General features: G+C 39.5%; 1 protein-coding gene and 1 long non-coding RNA gene across 16 annotated transcripts in view; one reads left to right on the top strand and one right to left on the bottom strand.

Annotated features, from left to right (window-relative positions):
• The window catches only part of MACF1 (microtubule actin crosslinking factor 1), a 150401-nt gene that overhangs the window by 96648 nt on the left and 36650 nt on the right, over window positions 1–17103 (top strand). The gene's annotated exons all lie outside the window — the stretch shown is intronic.
• Window positions 4923–7923, bottom strand: LOC140335346 (uncharacterized). Its single transcript, XR_011921685.1, has 3 exons — window positions 7115–7923; window positions 5509–5569; window positions 4923–4983 (listed from the first exon to the last, which is right to left on the bottom strand). It is a non-coding gene; the product is annotated as an uncharacterized lncRNA (long non-coding RNA).

The following is a 17103-nucleotide window of genomic DNA, read 5'->3' as shown; positions in this document are numbered from 1 at the left end:
CAATACAAAATTATTTGAATTTCCCGCGGGAAGACGTGTCCCGAGGACCTGCAGGGACCAGCAGGACGCCGGGGGACGCCAACAGAACAGGGTAACATTTTTTTCTTCTTTTTAATGTTTTTAGCAACCCCGAGTGTGATTCAGGATTACCGCTTTTAGCATGTAAAATCCACCGTGAGTCACACTCTGAAATACCCCTAGGAGGGTTCAGAAACCATATGGTAAATTTGTACATATTTTCTGTCTTTATTATGCCCAAGACTGGAAAACAAAAATGTAAATACTATATACCTGAAAATATAAATATTTGGTAAATCCAAAATTTTACATGTTTATATTTTGTATTTAATTGTATTTTTTGGGGCTTTCCTGTCAAATAAAAACACAACAAACAAAAACAAAACATAATTTCACTTAAACAGAACTGTAGGGAGATTGTAGGCAGGTTATTTCTAAATGTAAGCAAATTTGGGTACATTTGATCATTTTGATCTTTGGTTTTTGTAGTTTTTAAAATGTACTTTTCCTTGGTAAATGTCTTGATAAAAATAATAAATGTAACCTCATGTTTGTTTGATTTAGTTTTGTTTTATGTTTATGTTTTAGACAATGTTCAGATGGCCATTTTTTTGACTGCAGACAGTTTTGTTTCACTGGTGTCAGCCATTCAAATTCTTTTTTGCACACGCTTTGGCTGCAGTGTAGTTTTTGGGATGCATCATGCAGCATCTCAGGGCAGTCTAACACCCGGTCACAAAGTGAATGAAAATGAGTGCCCAGGAGTAGTCAAGCAAATTCTTTAATTTAACACCAATTACTCTCTTGCATTGACAGTGGCATATGCCTTGTTTGTTTCTTGCTTTAAATCAATTTAGAAAATGCATAATTGGTAAATTAAAAATAAAGGCCTTAGAGGTATCAAAACTGTGTTGCTATTGGAGTCAATGGCCTAGTGGGCCATGCCAACTTTGTTTAGAAATGTTCATAAGTCTATACAGTGATATTACCTGCAGAATCTGTTTATAATGCAGTTTCACCTGGGAGCCTTAAGATATTGCAGTATTAGATTTGGCCTTGTCCTCTCTGTGCTGAGACATATCTGAATCCCTTAATGATTCTTTGTACTACATATGATGAAATCACCCTTTTCTGTTATTCTTACATTTTCCTATTTCTTTCCCACACAGTCTTTACACAATGCTGTAACCCTCCCCATCTTTACAAGGTTTTTTTTGTATACTCATTCAAGTTACTGAACTATTGCCAATTAACCTAATTTGTTGTGATGATCCTCTGACAATCCTATTTTCATTCTTAGCATTACAATAGCACTTTTTCCCAGTCTTTAGTTGCCCTTGTCCCAATTCTTTTGAAATGATCAGATATAGATATCAACGAAAAGCTTTGTTCAGTCATTTCCTTTTAAATTGAGAAAGGACAGCAAAGTGTTAACTATGAATGCATCACATTTACAAGTCTTAAGACTTCAGATTGTGGCAGGTCCTGGCTGGTTCAGGGATGGGCAGAGGCTTGATTTCCTCAAAGCATTTGGCTATCTATGATCCACTCATTGATGTAGTCAGCTTCAGCTCAAATACCGACAGTATTGGGGACAATGTAGACTCCACCTAATAACTACTTTCAAGACACATATTGAACAGGTTATACACTTGACGATCAACATCTCATATTCCCCATTTCCAAGAAAAAAGAAAAAAAAGTTCTTTTAGCACTTGCCTAGACCACTTTCTTTTTTTTCTAGCTACCATGTGCATTTGTACTTGGGACATTTGCAAAACTTTGCATTTTCTTTCCTAAACCTCTGTGCTCTAACAAGTATCAGGAAGGTGGTTTGATCACGTCTATAGCCACATTGCTGTCCTGCTGTTACAGCCTTAGAAGTTGTTTTCCAATGCGTGCTTGTAAACTTGCTTTGTGTTTGTAGTGCTTGGTTAAGGATCATTTCCTAGTTCATGCCTACATTTTGGAAGTTAGGGAGGGCAGAGTCTGAGCTCATAGGAAATGGAGACAATAGCAGGAAAAGAATGTGATTCTACACGGATTACATAGAAGTCAAGCTGTGCCAGAAAACAGACTTGGACACCAAGAGATGTTTAGGTGAATCTCCATGGATATGTGTGTATTCATGGTGCCAGGAAGCTGTGACTTGTTATTTTCTTAGAGGAAACTATAGTGTCCCCTGACAGACAGGTCCACACACAATACATCACACTTAACGTTTTCCTGAACACCAGTCAGTGTACAGTAGTGATGAAGTATAGCTATAACCATGAATCATCTAAGAGAGGGCACATAACACATAGTACGTTCAGAATAATAACGCAAACTGAGATTTAAAGCACAAGCTGCTTCTAGCATATAGATTGTTATTTAGAAATAAATGCTAAACACTAACAAGAAGTTGTTAGAAATCTTCAGCAAGGTCACTGCAGAAAATAAAACACTGGTTTAGTGTACTAGGCAGAAGATTTGTAGCCCAACAGTCCTATTTTGCTGTTCTATTTACCATTGCAGATGTAACTTTCCTTCTGTCAGACAGGAAGTAAGAGGAAATTTCCCTAATAATGTAACATAAACCATTTTTTTAATACAATTGATTCACTGCTGTCATATAAGAAACATGCTTTCATTTTCTAAATAACTGACCAGCAAAGCACTGAATTCTGTGCATGACAACCAGGCAGCAAGAATTTGCTTGTCAGTAATTGTAGTCCCGTATTTCGTACCTGACAAGTTTACTCTACAATGAACTTAATGATATTTGGAAAAATCTGTCACATCCCTGGTGTACTATGGAAACGAATGAAGTGACTCTAGCTGCTATAAAGTGTAAAGTACAGGCACCAGGAGCTGTACCCACCACCATTCTGGTTAAGGTTCCAACATTTTCTGGTTGAAGTGTCCTAACTTGCCTGCTCTACCCGGCCTTATGTACATTCCTATTGATTGGTGAGGCAGGGGAACATAGTGATGGGTCAGTAGGAATGTGTGGGGTGCAGCGGGGAGTGGGTAAACATTACCAAGAATTTATTTGAAGGTATGGGATCTGAAGGTACCTGCACTTGACCCCAGATAGCAACTTTTATTTTTCTGTGTGTGTGATAGTCTCAGTTTAATTTTAAAATCACAAACAGGAGGTGACTTCCTTCCAAAATGAATCTCAGGGGTAATAGGGTTATGATAGCTTCACTCAAGTTAGGGCTATGCACAAGCTCAAGTATTGAAAAGCAGATGTTTTAGAGCTTAGACTTTTGAGCTAGAAGTCCGGTAATGCCGGTAATGAAATATAGAAAAATAGTAGATACTAAGTAAAGTATGTATGTGTGTTTTAGACATTTTATGTCATCTTCAGTATCTGTCCTGGGTTTGTTGTAGATAGTACATATTGTCATTTAACCAGCTCATTTCCCAGGAACCTTAGTGGTTAAGTGAGAAATTTGTTTCTGTCCATTTGCTTGTTTGCTGAAACGTAACCTAGGTCCTCTGGATTTGGGATGATTTTTAGTGCATGGTGAACCCCCACAAAATGTCAGGTCACTAAGGGCATTGAGTCAATGGTTTAGGACACACTAACATGTTTGCTATGCAGATCTGGCCCAAATACCACCTGCATAATATGAGCCACCTTACGCATCCATATGACTTTATTTTACCGTGGACCTTTCCTAATTTAGAAGTGGTAACTGGCTGATAAAGGCATATTATGCTGTTTTCATTCAACACATGTGGGATATAGTCTGTAAGTGTCTGTAAGAAGCTTTCATGCTGTTCACTCCTAGCCATCTATTTGTGGATAGCTGTGGCTGCTGATTCTCTTGCCATGTCAGTAAGCAGTCACCCAATTCTTGCCTCCTGGTGAGCCAGCCTTGCTGCAGCTCTAGTTTCTTTCACACAGAGGGAAAGTTGTTCATCTATCGAATACATCTGAATTCGAACCCTTCCTTTTACAGGCTGCCTGTGGTCAAGAAATCTAGGTTAGGTTAGATCTAACACAATAGCAACAACTCCTGGGAATGTTAATGAAAGTAGCTTTTAAAGCACTTCTGGATTGTTCAGCATATTTCCCCAGTAAACTAGCTTGTATAAAATAGATGGTAACGGTATAATAGCAGGGGATGGTGTCAGTTTTTATTCCTTTCCCTCTTTGTCCTTATGTGGAAGCGTATCCTACTGTTACAACCTGGCTTTCTGACTCACAAAATGACTCAGACCTTTGCTGAAACAACCATAGGTAGGGTTGCCATGCAAGGAACACTCACCTCAGTGTCCACAATCTTCAACTTTAAAAGAATTTTTAAGTAGAGAATTGTTACTATAGAAACGCTATTAGTCTCCATTCATATGTAAACAAGGAGCCACCAGTTGTTGACAAAAGTTAATACTTTACAAGCTTATATCTATTTTTAAATCTAACATAACTAATGGATGACAGATCTGATATAAAACCCTGTATACCGAACAGTTCATAGCATATTACATCCACAGGTATTCTTCAGGCCTGGAGGTAGATTGAGATGAAGAAATACATTTACCATTGGGCAGCCCTCTTCTCCATGTCTTGCTGGACCCATCAGAAAAACAAAAATGGCAAACATATTGCCAGACCTAGTCAGTGACCATGCACTAATGCACTTTATGTGCAGGTCAAAACACATACTATGTGGTCACTGCTTCCTCACTATGCCAAGGTTAAAGTGCAATGATTCCTGTCTATATGTAGCAAGTACTAGCATGTTGTGTTGTGGATCACATATATGTATAGGGGGAGAGATGTATACAGGAAGATGCTTGTGTATCTGGTGCATGTTCATTGCTTCAGTATCCCAGTCTGGATTCCAGACACACCCAGCTCCACACAGCTGTCAGTTTGTATGGAGCCAAGCAACTGTGGCAGTGCTGTTTATAACTTACCATGTAGTCCATGCCTATGATAGGCTGCTGTCATGCCCAAAGGTTCTGTTCCTGGAAATATTCAGACAAGATATGTTAGGAATCTGAGTACTAGGAAGGGTGGTAATGACAATAAAAAATGAATCAGACAAAAGTTTGACATTTGTGCTCAACATTGAAGCCACCCCAAATTGCTCTGAACATGGGCATCAAATTATTACTTCCATGTATTTAAATACTTTGGAATATTGTTAAATTGCCAGTCCAGACAGTGGATTGAAAATAAGAACTTGTTAGATGGGTTGTCTAGCCTTTGTGAAATGGTAAGATGTATTGGAAAATATAGAAGGATTATTGCTGGCCTCCCAAAGTAATCCACCATAAGTGCACATCTGTGGTCCTCTGCCATCTTATAAATATGCACACTTATCTCTGAGCTTATATGATTAATGGGCTGTAATTGAAAAAATAAGATCACGGACTGTTTTCTTTGAACTAGCGTTAGGATAACTAGCAATATATTAAAAATGTCTGAAGGAAACGTGTTTGGCAGATTATCCCTTTTGTTATGTAACTGATTTGTAACACATTTTATACCATGGTTTTATTTGATTCCATTTGAACCATCCTCATTCTTTCTCAGCAGTCTGCTTAAAACCTGCACAAGAAAAAAGAAAGTGCTTTAAACAAAACAAAGTGTGTATATATATATATATATATATATAATATGGTAATGCAGACAATTCTTATAAAAGATACTTATCTTGTTACATTTAGTTTTAAGAAAACTAACACATAAATCTGGTTCTGCTTGGGGGAAACTAGCACACCTCTTTTCTCTAGCACTAGGCACACACCTCCATCTTTCCCAGCTCCAGTGTACCTCCCATGTATAGCAAACAGGCCCTTACAGCCAAGTCCAGATGACAGGAATTTGTTTAATACAAACAATTGGTAGAAGACGGCAGTGAACTACAGAGTCCCAGCTACTGTTATAGCCGCTGTCTTCTGCCAATGGTTTTGGATATAAACACTTGCTGCTATCTGGGCTGTAACAGATCATTTTCTGTGCCTTGCAGTTCTTATGTGTATAAAATGTAATATATTTCAAGAAATCAGTCTTTATATGTAGTAGTTTGCATTAGTTTTCATTTTTATGCCCCCCCCCCCTCCCCCTTATTTTTACCTGGTAATGCTGTGAATAACACACATCCTAGCTTTTTCATCCCTAATATATTGTGGATGAATGTGTCAAGTAGTTTACAAAAGAGAGAACCATGACAGTTTTGGGTGACTGATTTTAGTGTTAGCACATAAGAGTATTGATAGGAAACAAAGGAATGAACCTTCAGGAATAGGGCATAGTGTTGGATCCCTGAATTGGGGCACAAGGAGTGTAATTATATACATTACACTTTCCTCGATCCATAGACCTCTCCCCGCATGCTGCCAATCTGGCACACTCCCACGTGTGCTCTGCAGCAAGAAATTATTAGCTGTCAGCTCCATAGAAATCTGTGGAGCATTCCCAGGGAAAAAAGCTGGCCACACAAATTATGGACAGATTCCATGTATAGTAACCTAATCTTATGTGTGCTTTCATTACACCAAGTTCTGAGGGTAGTGTTCCCTATTTATTGTACAGCGCTGCCTAATATGTTGGCGCTATATAAATCCTGTTTAATAATAATGGTGTTCTTGAATTAATTATATGTTTATATATATATATATATATATATATATATATATATATATATATATATATATATATATATATATATATATAGAATATTTCTCCATTATTAATATTTCTTTTAATTTTTTTTGTTGTGTGACAACATGGCAAGTAAGGATATAAACCCAAGAACAAACTTTTGTATATTGCGGCAGTCCTTAAATGTGAGGGCAGCAATGGTTTTCCTGCAGGTACAGAAATACCTGTTGCATCTAGTAGTGTGTGCAGGCTTTGTAATTCAATGTATAAACTATGTTATCAGTTGTTCCAGCTCTTCTGTGAACTACACAACACCTCACCCTGTGTAATATTGGGGGATTGGCAGCCTAGCACAGGGAGTTTGTCCTGGCAGGATTACCAGGTGAACATAAAGGGAAAAGGTTTGGAAAATAAAACTATTGCTGCTGTTAAATCTAGGATCTGGCAGGGTGAGATATAATACAGGGTTGGGTTCAGATGCCACCTTACATGTATAACTGAGATTGTTGGGCAGCTCGGTGCCAGCATTGGGTCCTTGCCCAGTGTTTGCTGTGTGATGGATGTCTAGCAGGGTGATGGTTTGTTGTAAGAATAGTGTGTGGGCTGATGGAGGATTCCAGGCATTCCTGTGTATGTAGCAGCCCAGGAATGGGAGCTCTGGCTTTTCTCTGGCTAGTGATTGCTGGTATTACAGCTGCATGTATGTGCACACATCTCAGCATTGTGTCACACTTTCTCTGCTGGCTCCCCTTTGCCATACTTGCACCCCGCCCATGGCTCCAGTTTTGGGAAGTGTGTTGTTGCAGCACAATGGGCACGATGCCTTCCCTTGTCACACAGCTGACACCTGCTGCTTTGCCCTGTCACAGCTGTGCCATCCTCCTTACCCCCGGCCGGGGGCATTAGGCTCCGTCTGCCATCCCCACGTATGACGGTCAGGCTGGTGCCAGCCAGAGGCGGCGATTGTCGGTATCCTAGGCGGTGCCAGCCCGGAAGGCGGTACTCGGTGGTGGGGGCGGGGCCCGGCACGGGAGGGGGTGGCTCTTCTCATCCCGATTCCTGCAGACTTTATTCTTCCAGCGCCGTGCACGGATCCCCGACATCTAAGTGCTGGATCGCCATCTCAGGAAGGCTGCCATCCTCTCCGTGTCTCCGGCAGGCATATATTGCTCAGCTCTTTGTTCGCTGAAGTTTTTTCTTCTTGTGTCTGGAGAGAGCCGATCACGGCCAGGAGGACATTGGCGGCTACCGGCGAGCACCGACTGGCAGCAGGGCTACTCTGCACAGACAAAGCCCGATGCGGCCAGCCCGAGTTGGTGGTGATGGAGGGCAGAGGAGATCCGTTCCATAGCCGTGTGTAAGGCCAGACGGCCCCGACCGCCTTGCCATGCACAAAGAGCCAGCGAGAAAGTGTGCAATTGTTCGCACTCATCCCTTGTGTGCTGCCTACATCTGCCAGGCTCTGGGTGACTGAGAGGACCTATAGGACACAATGCCATGATGTGCCGATCACAGGAAGCTGCCGAGGTTACCCCTATTAAAGAACTTCCTGTCTGTGAACTTCCAGGAATATCCGCTCACAGGCTCATTTCAAATCATAACACCCCCATCCCTGCTGGACCAGTGCTGGGAGTGTGCAGATCAGGATGTAGATTCCAGGCTCCCTCACTACATCCATTGGAGGAAATGGTGATCATTTGAGGCTTTTATCATTGGCTTTTTGGATTTCTTTTACCTTCTTTTTTTATATGCATTCATATCTATGTACATGTGGATATGCTGCCACCGGGGATTATTAAATCTTGACTATCAGTGAATGTATTTTATGGATATAATTTTAGGACGGATACTCTGATAAAGACTGGGTGCATACCATGGGGAAACCATTAAGTCGCCCAGACTGTTTGCGCCAAAACCCATCATGTTTGGGAAAAGGCGAGGAGGAGGATGGGTATATTGAAGACTGCTATGTTCCTCAGAGGTCTATCTACGACACAATGAGGATAAATGAACAGATTGACCAGGGCTGTAAGCTTAATCAGCCCTCAAAGACTACCATGGACAGAACAGAAATAGGCACTTTATCAAGTAACGGTACCCTGGGAACATCTAATGCTTCAGATGCTAAATCTCTGGATACAAAAAAGTTAGACGAGAGGGTCATTTTTGATGCACTTAAGCTGAGCAACGATACTCTGAAGTCTGCACCTGTGCCGCCGCGTCGAAGGCCAAATCCCGACCGCAAGGAGAATGTGAATCGCAGGTCTTGGAAAGCATTCATGCCTCCAAACTTTCCTGACTTCTCAGAACGTATAGAAGCATCTCTAAGTGAAGTATCTGAGGCTGGCACATCAAACCATTCCCTGCATGACAAAACAGAGTTTAGTCAGTTGCTGCCTGACAGTGCCAAACACTCTTCTCATGAACAAAGCGGATCTGTGTCATCCACATCTGACCAGAACAGGATCCCTGCACTCTCATCTGCAGTGTCTGCAAACCAGGGCCTGGAACATCCTGCAGACTCACGATGCCAGCATGTTCAGAGTTTTGATTATTACAATGACAGTGAGTATGAAAATGATCCGTTACTAGCACAAGAAAATACAACTAGTCTATGCACACGCACTAAACCTGGACATAGCTTTCCCAGTGCCACCTGGCCAAGGGCACTAAAGAGCCTTATCAAGGGAAGTGTGAGTGATGGTCATCATAAAGCCACTGAAATGCTCTATGAGGAATGTATCATTGAAACTCTGCCTTTATCTCCATGTTTAAGCGATGAGGTGTTGGATGAATCGTCAGATTTTCTCATTGTGCCAAATCTGAGAGAGAAGACTGAATCAGAACTGAAGTTTGAGGAGGATGAACTGAAAATCCTGTTGGAAGCGGAAGAAGAGTGGGAAGATACACAGCCTGAAGGTGCTTGTTCTGCTGTGGTGACAGACGGTGACAGCAACATGTTGTCCATGAAAGGGAGGGAAATGAGCCCCATCATTTCTGATAACCCTTTCCCAGATATAAAAGGCTTGACTAGCAATATTGACTCACTCCCTTTCTTTCCCGATGATAAACTATCTTCAGAGTCTAGTCACTGGCCTATTTCAGAAGAATACAACCAGGATTACAGCTGCTACTCAGCTGTTAGTGCTGCAAACATGGCAAGGCGGCGTCACCATAAACTAGGCAGCTACAGTGATTCAGACTCGGACTCAGACCAGTTGTTCTTGGAGCTGGAGCAACAGTGTCAGACAGAGGATGATGCATCTTCTGAGCTTCAGGATGCACTTTCAGGCCTGAAAGAAGACACAGTCAGTTCTCAGAATGTACCACATATAACACACAATAATTTGCACAAAACTGCTCAGGGCAAGGATAGTCCAGAGTTAAACAGAGTAGAAGAGAACACTTCTCCATTACCTGAGGAGAAATGCATGACCTTTGTTCTAAACAGCCACCATCAGTCAGAAGCTGAATGTGTCAGTGAGAGTGTTTCCATTGTAGCTGAAATTCCTGACACAAATACACAGAACCTGCTAACAGATTGTAAAGAGGCAGAAGTAAACAGTTATTCAGCTAATGTATCAGAGCAGTGTTCTGTCACCAGTTCACAGGAAGCAGTGTCTACCAACACATTGCAAGGTGGCACAAATATTGGTTTGAGTTTACCAGACCATTTTACATCCCTGGTGGACACGTCACCTTCTCGTCAACATAATGACATTGGTTTCCTTGTTAGTAAACTGAGCATTGAAGCTTCAGAACGGACAGAGTTACAATCACAAGATGCAATTAACCTCAATTCAAAAGGAGGGAAGGAGGATTTATCAGAGCCCCTCTTACATGTTTATTACACTGATTCTCACTCACCTGTTGGGGACACAGAAAGGGATTCATGTTTGGGCAGTTCTGAGCAGCCAGATGAATCTTGGACATGTGAAGCATCGTTTCAGAGCACTGATTTTATCTCCGCCGATTCTTGTGATGATGTTTCAGATGGAGGAGAAATGGCTATCTTTAGCATTGAAAGGAATAATACATTTTCAGATGTAGCAACAAATGAAATTTGTATACGCAGTATGCAGACTTTCTCATCTGAAGGAGAACTGCAGGAATTACAGAATGATAATGTAACAAGCAGAATTTTTGATGAATCGGTTTGTGAAAATTGTACAGATCCCAACTTACCTGTTGACATCGGTATTGCAAGTAAAGAGATCAGTGTTACAGTACTAGATATGTCACTTGCTGAGGACTTAGCTATTCTTGCGACCACTTGTTCAGAGGCAAAAAATCGGGAATATTCAGGTACAGCAGAGACAGCCAAAGATTTTCCCTTGGAACCTGGCTTGGTGGAAGCTCAAATGGATTTTAAGCACACAAACAGTCCAGCATGTGAAGGTTCAGGTTGTCTGCCTAGTGACATAAACAAGTCACAAATTGTTCTTTTTACGGAAAACTCATCTGCCTTAATATCCCATGATTCCGTTTCTGAAATGTCAGTTAAAGATGAGAATTCTGAAACATTAATGTGTCATGGTAATCTAAACACAGATTCTTGTTCTTTGGAACAGGCAGGTGTATGTGATATCTATACTGAACCTTTAAGTGCCTCTGATCAGGCTTCAGGTGATAATTCCTTAAAAAGTTGTGAAGATGTTGAAGAATCACTTGGCCACACTTCCCAGGAGTTGCAATTATCTGTTACAGAGCATCAGGTCAGTGTGCCCTGCTCCGATCTTCATGCATCCCTTGAAGACTGCTCCGAGTACAGTACAGCATCTGAAAGTACCCCTGACTCCATGTCCCCTATACATTATGCAGATTCACAAAATAATGACTTTGTACAACTGGATGAACGTTCCTTGCAGGATGCCAGTTGCAGAACTCAAAATGAGAAAAATCTGTGTGATTCTGAAGATGTGACAGAAGCACAAAATGTACTTCTTCCTCATCAGGAGAACGCTCACCTAGAGCTTACAACTGAAGGGCCATGTGCATGTGATAAGCTGTCAGAAGTAAATGACAGATGCTTGGTGTCTGTAAACACCGCAGACAATGGTCTGCAACCAGTTGAAGAAGGAGGGGTTTGTGTGCCATTCCAGTCTACTAGTGACTTATCTGAAGATGCCACCTGTGCACATGTCCCCTCTTCACAAATTAGTGAAGATTTGAGCATTCTGTCCTCCAGCTCAGAAGATGAACCTGCTTCAGATAAAGAGGTAATAGATATATGCCTAGTGTTTATATACACATTTTAAGGGTATAATAACAAACTGTTTATAATAAATGGACATGGTTGAATGTTTATTCATGCAATTTATGTTCCCATTTCAGCCCTGCTGGTCCAGTAGGCAGGTAGTCATTGCAGATTTTAGGGTTTTTTTCTAATTTTTAGACTTTTTTTTTCAGTGCTAGTTGACTTGAGACTTTTGGAATGGCCCCACAAATCTAATACTTCAGCCATCCCCTAATTATCAAACAGTTATGGGTCTCATGCTTCAGATTATTAGAACTATCATTACTCCATGAATCAGATTTTAACCTTTCCAAAAAAATAAAAATAAAATCACAGTCTGAACTTGAAAGTTTTGGCACTACTGTCCGTTCTTGGCAGTAACGGTGATACATGAACCACAAGTGTCATGCAGAGACCAGAGTTTACACAGAGTTCAGCATATACTAAATGGGCAGAAATATATATATATTTATGTTTGTTTTAGAAGCAGCCAACAATAAGATACAATACAGAAAAAATAAATGCTAACATATGACATTAAACCAGTAAAGTGCATATTACAGAGCATAGGAGAAGCACAAACATATTGCGTACCGTCCGACACATATCATCAAAAACAGTATCAATAATTTTAGTGTAAAAGGTGTCAGGTATTATTATGACAGTATCAACACAGATGTGCATTGATCAAAAAGTAGAAAACTTTGTTGGTTCCTGATTTTTCTTTTAAGAAAGTAAAGAGAGAAAGAGAAAAGCAGTGAGGAGAAAAAGAAAACAGAAAGGGGGAGGAGAAGAGGAGTGTACCAGTATTATATTTTGAGTGCAAATATATTTTGTTGAAGGCTTGGTTCTGAAAGTTTATCAGTTGTCTGAGCTTCCAAGGAATGGATGGGACCCACTGATTACATAACTGCAGAGATGACTACATTCCTGATTAGCATACAGTTTGTTCACCCAATGGTTAATTATAGATCACTAGTGCACAGTGCTTTTCATAGCATGATGTAGGCGGAGAGCTCCAGCACATCAAGTACAGAAAAATCTGCTGTTGGAAGAATGTTCACAAGCAAGATAATGCTGTGTTCTCTAAACAATATAAATAATTCTGTTAGCATTTGTCATCTTCATCAGTAAAAAAAAATTAGTAATAAAAACCTCTTGCCATTGTTGACTTCCAGTATAACAGAGATTGGATTTGTTCTTAAAAGGAGGTCTACAAGACTGTCATTAAATTTGCTGTTTTACAAAGCGCCGTATGGTGCTGGAAACGTAACATTTTTTCTATTTAAAGAAGCCCACCTTCTATATACTTCCACAGCACGAATTAGTGAAAATACAGATACAATGTTCTAAACACAAACCTGTGCACTCAGTTTATGAAGTGTTAATCGTTTGACTGTTCTTTTGCTTCTGCTCCAAGCCATGATTTCTAAACACTGCTGTGTTCCACTATATTTCTTGTCTCTATTACCTTTAATGGAAATGAGCTACGCAGTATATTGCTCTTATATTTCATGACTTTCCCATCCTTTAAGATGACTATGCTTGTGGTTTTCTCATAGTTTCAAACATCCTATGATGTAAACTATTTTGGTATATATTTTTCCTAAATTATTTAAAAAATTTAAAGAGAAAAACAAATGAACCTCTCTGTAATATAAGCATTTTTAAAAAAAAGTTTTTACCCTCGTGGGTACAGAAAAATAGCCTTGTGTTTACAAGAAATGTATTTCACCCTTAATTTCTTGTTGTGTATAGACACACAACACTTTTGTGGGCAAAGTGCTGTGTGCCATGTCCAGTGTCCTTTTTATGAGTGCCTATGTGGCCCTAGATAGAATCAGATAGGGCTAATTACTTTCCAAACATAAAGATAACAAATATTTTATTCAGGACTCCTCTAAATTTCTGAACTGATATTTTTTTTTTCATTTTAGAGCAGAACTAACATACATTTTTAGTGAATTATCTACCAGCCCAAAAGGATGCAATAAAAATATGGTCATTGTTAGGTTTTAGATACACTTTAAATGTATTTTATTTATTGAACACAGTGTTAAACATACCAAAACCTATGATTACTTTACCTATCCTTGTTCTAGCACAGGGCGATGCCATCTTCCATTTTTGGCCATTTTTTTTGGCTGTGCTGGGATGGCGTAACTCTTGTATTCATTCAATCCCGCCACGCACAAGGGAAGCCAGGATTGCCAGATTTCCCTGGCAACCAACACTGAGCTGCGAATGTGCAGCTCAGCAACATTTGCCAGTTTGCAGCTATCAGGCAGGTAAGAACAGTATTTGCAGAAAGGACATTGCCTGTACTTTCTGCAATAACCTCCTGCCTGAATCACCAATGTACAAACTAGGGAAGGGGGGAACTGCAATAGAGTGGTGGAGATTTTGGACACTATACTTTCGTTTCCAAATGAACATTTAGGATCTATTTACAGCTTTGTGTTTAATTTTTTTTTCCCCTTGTGCAAAAAACATTTGCTAGATATTGTACCATAAGCACAGCAAGTGGGATTTAAAACCCCTTGCATTTTACACACTCATTCACGTTTGTTTGCATTGGTTGAAAATATGGCTGCTGGAGTTTGTTAGGGTTAGGGGATTAAATATTATCTAGCAAAGTAAAAATGTATTGCTAGAAAATCAATTTCCTCTCCACAAGTTTATATTTGTCATATATTTGGCATGGCCTCGTTTTAGAGCCACCAAAGGACACTTTTGTTAGTGTAGCTTTTGTACTGTAGTTTTGTGATTTGTCTGATCTATTCTGTAATCACCAGTGAGTTTAATACATCACTAATCTTTGGCTGAGATGATCACCCAATCACTTTGTAAATTCAAAAAAATTCCACAATTGTTTCATTAAACCTACAGCTCTGTCGTGTAGATATACAATAGCAAGACCATCAATTAGTATGTACAGAATCGTATGCAATGCCTGTAATGTCACTGCAAAGCTTCCAAGCTCTGCATATGCTATAAATAACATGTGCATTTTTTGCGTTTCTATAAGGAAAGCATTTTGTGACTCATTATATCTTGGGGGACGTGAAGGTTCCCTGTAGAACAGCTCACATACGGGGATGCCATTGCCCCATGATTCATTGTGAAAATTGTAGCTTTTGTTGAAACAAAAAGCATCAGTAAGAAAGTGGACGGTGTCTGCTATTGCAATCTCTCACTATGAAATGTCACATCCAGACATTAATTGCAAATCATTTCCTTCGCTGCAAGGGAAAGTCTCACAGGATGTGCTATTGCTGGATCCTTGGGATTAAAACCTTCTCCACACTTTCATTATTATGCTTTGTCCATAGAAAATGTTGTAAAAATTATCTATCTATCTATCTATCATATTTCCCATTGTTTGAGCTGTCACTAAAAACTCCTAGGCTTTTAATGAGTTCACAAATTTCTGTAAGGTTTTGGGTGATATAACTAGGAACGCTTGGATTTTGATGTGTAGACTATGACCTCAATTGTGAATGTTGTAGTGTTTTATCATTGCCATCCATGCCAGTACATAGTAGAATCTTCTAGTTGAGTCATGTGTTTATTGTAGCTGAAACTAAAAGATTGTTTACAGTGACACACAGAATGTTTGTGGCGATCGCATTCCTTCTCTGCTAAGAATTTTACCCTAAAAAAGGGGGTTAAAATTCATTTTTTTATTAGAGAAAATTCTGCTGTAGGGCTGCCTTCAGTTTTGATGCTTACATACCAAAAAAAAAAAAACTTAATGGCAGGACTTGTCACGTCAGGCTGCCAGTCAAGATGTCCAATGAGACAAACCACAGACTCTGTGCAAAGGAGCTATGAGGAAACTGGCTGTTGCAATGTTGCAGGGGTCCTTTTGGCAGGTAAGTCTAGCCTTATTGGGCATCTACATTTGCACATTATGACAAAATCCACCCACCACTATGCAGATTTAGGTCAACTTTACCTGTCATGCTTCTTTTGAACAGAGATCACATAAGTTGCTGCATTCCTCCAGGAGCCTTCTGATTGTTGCCCTCCTGACACTTTTATCACTGTCTGAAATATATCCTATGAGTCTGTTAACTTAGCTTTATTACTGCGTATTGGTCATAGTGAGTATAGCAGAGAAAACAATTCAAGATAAATATTCATAACACTGAGTTGTGTTGTATTTAGTTCTGGGCTGAGTTAGGCAAAAAAAGCTGTGCATTTTTGCAGAATGTTATGCAGACAAGGACAGGCAGATCTTTTTCTGCCTGACATTCTTTGTGTGAAACCCGCATGGATGTTTCTTTGAAGAAAGGAAATCCAGATACCTTTGTGTTCCATAAAATAGCACTGTTTTTGTCCCCTGGACTAGAGAAGATGTAAATCTTGTTCTGAAAATATGTTTCCTCTATGTTCCTTTCATGATGTCATCTTGGCTGTCATCTGTGACCTGATCCTGTCTCTGAGCTGCTATTTAAAGTGATCTCATTCTTCTATCAACAAAGGATTAAAATGCAGAGCGGGCTACAAAATAGTGCTATTATTTTTTTTCATTGCCAGAAATATAAACATTTTAACATTGCTTTCTGTTACATGTACATAATACAGAAACAGATATAGATATCTGCAGTGCATGGGCATATTGAAAAGACAGTTGTCAGTAATTTTGTAATTCTTTATTTCATTTTGTACATTTAGCATAAAGTAAAATGAAGAATACTAAACAAAAAATTTTCTGGTTTTAAATGCATTATTACAGAGATTGTTGTATCTTATAATAATTTTTTATCTCAGGTTATGAAGCAGGAAGAACTACTGCTATTCTATTTTAAATATTGTATGTACCAAACACTCGTCTATGCCTATTTCAAGTTAAATCTTTAGAGAAGAAAATTGCATTGCTGACCTTTTTCTGAAAAGTGCTGGTTGCTTAGCTGCCTCTGGCCTAAGTCATTTTGACTCACTGACCCAGAATAATATTTTGAATTGAATAACAGGTTTTCTGACTCTTGATGCGCTATCCCTAATGTCACAATGGTTACATATAAAACAGACTGTGGGGTTAATTTATAACATCAACCAAGAAAAATGAAATAATTGCATACTGCTTTGAATTTTCAGTCTTAGTGATTTTCAGTGAATGTAAATGATGGTAATACTGTCTATTATTTCTGGTTTTAGAATATTCTTGATAGTTTAAAGTTATACCTCTGTAGGACAACCTGTATTTCCAATGTTTTATCTGTGTTGCAGAAAAAAT

Source organism: Pyxicephalus adspersus, chromosome 1 (assembly GCF_032062135.1).
Source record: "Pyxicephalus adspersus chromosome 1, UCB_Pads_2.0, whole genome shotgun sequence".
Lineage (NCBI taxonomy): Eukaryota > Metazoa > Chordata > Amphibia > Anura > Pyxicephalidae > Pyxicephalus > Pyxicephalus adspersus.
Note: the sequence above shows the minus strand (reverse complement) of the source record. Positions and strands in the feature narration are given on the sequence as shown.